This window comes from Capricornis sumatraensis, chromosome 7 (genome assembly GCF_032405125.1).
Source record: "Capricornis sumatraensis isolate serow.1 chromosome 7, serow.2, whole genome shotgun sequence".
Taxonomy (NCBI): Eukaryota; Metazoa; Chordata; class Mammalia; order Artiodactyla; family Bovidae; genus Capricornis; species Capricornis sumatraensis.
In genome coordinates, this window is record NC_091075.1 from 51,413,196 (window position 1) to 51,415,225 (window position 2,030).

The window sequence follows — 2,030 nt, forward strand, 5'->3', positions numbered from 1 at the left end:
CAGAGGAGGTGCAAACAGCAGTAAATGCTGCCAGAGAGGACCCAAGGAGATAGCAAGCAAACCTGTAGGATGAAAAACTTGAATGTACATTTCCCTAGCATATTGGTAGATACGTGGCTCAGTGATTTACAGCTATATAATGTATGTAAAGAAAATAAACAAGATTTTTATGTCAAAGCACATCTTGAAGTCATACTCCCTGATCACTGTCCTACTATATGTTTTACTGAGCATATACATACAACTTCTGACAGTGGGAGGGGGTCTAACATATTAAAAATGAGTATAATCATGACAGAACACATGAGACGTGATTCATTTCTGAATATTCCATTACCTACTCTGGCAGCCTTATAGCTCTGTTGGGAAATGAAGTATAACATCAGGTTACTAAGCAACCCTGCAACTTTCTTAAAAGTCTGTCTTGGAACTCACTTGTTTATCCTAATTGACTCTATCTATGTCATCTTGAACATAAATGGGACATCATGTTTAGAAATGTGCTGGATCTCTATTTTCAGCTAACATGTCTTGCTACCTCTGCATATCTAAATCAAGGACTAGCAACATAAATGTCATATTCAAAGCAAATTTTTGTCTTTCTCTTGAGTTGCATTGAAAAAATATACATATGTTGGATTAAGTTAGTGTCTGAAGTAATCTACAAACTGTCAGAAAACAACATGAAAGAATGAAGAATGACTCTTTTTTTTTTTTTTACTTTTATACAGAATGAAGTTTTAATTAGCCAGTCAGACTTATCCCCAGTTTATCCCTACAATATAATACATCAGAATTAATAGCAAGTCTGTCTCACAGCATGGCAGCCATGTTGCCATTTCCTCAGTCACTAAAACTTTGAGCAAGATAGTATCTCATCCAATCCTGAAATATTAGTGATAAATGCATGAATATGTCACACTTTTGAGGGACAAAATTGTCTTTTGTTATCTTTGATTTCTCTTTGCTTTATATCAGAGGTGAAGATAATAAAATCATAAGCATTTTATAATTCTGTGTATTTTCTCATGAAACCATTTACTCTCCTCTCAATTTTGGAGTAATTAACACTTTAATGACTAATTCTGCTACATGAAGTATTTTATATTTTGATGAGGGTCAAAGATGTAGTCAAAATTGACAGGGTTTTTTTTTTTTTTTTAATTCTGAATATTTCTGCTGAGTGTCAACTTTGGAATTGCTGGGTTATTTTCTGTTTACTTAAAATATGACCAGTACAGAATCCCTTATAAGAGTCACTTCACAAGTAGCCACTTTAAAATAATTGCTGATATAAAAAGCATATTTATTTGCAGCCAATTAAGCCGACTGTGCTCTTTTTCCCATGGGGGCCCAGTGTGCAATGGCTGCAAATAGCAGCATCCTAGATAGTGTATGCAGCCTGTTGCCTGTACAGGTTGCCCTACGGTATCTTAAAGACAACTCTTTCTAGTGGGCATTTTTGACTGGTCTGCTGTCCCCAATCTAGGCTCCAGACAGGTATGTGCCATGTCTTTGGAAAGCCCCAGGGCACAGTGGCCAGGATCCACATTGACTAAATCTTAATGTCCATCCACACCAAGCTGCAGAACAAGAGGCATATGATTGAGGCCTTCCAGCAGGGACAAGTTCAAGTTCCCTAGCAGTCAGAAGATGCACATCTCTAAGAAGTAGGAATTTGCTGAGTTTAATGAGGATGAATTTGAAAACATGGTGCGAAAATCTGCTCATCCGAGATGGCTTTGGGGTCACGTACATCCCTAATTGTGGTCCCCTGGACAAATGGTAGGCCCTGCACTCATGAGATCATCAGCGCCAGCCCCTCTTTAACTATGCTCACCAATAAATCCTACTTATTAAAAAAAAAAAAAAAACATGTTTAACTATTCAATTAATTGGAAGAATCATAGTAATAATATATAATGTATATAGTAATATACAAATGCCATTTTAAACTAAAAATATCTTTAGAAGTGAATTTTATTTATTGGGTCAGAATACTGCGGTGATTATCAGTATTGAATGGCTTA

At 36.2% G+C, this 2,030-nt stretch overlaps 1 non-coding gene across 1 annotated transcript; it reads left to right on the forward strand.

Moving 5' to 3' along the window:
* The first annotated feature begins 1,310 nt into the window (after positions 1 to 1,310).
* On the forward strand, positions 1,311 to 1,445 carry LOC138082463 (small nucleolar RNA SNORA70). The gene has a single exon (XR_011145093.1). It is a non-coding gene; the product is annotated as a small nucleolar RNA SNORA70 (small nucleolar RNA).
* The last annotated feature ends 585 nt before the right edge of the window (positions 1,446 to 2,030 follow it).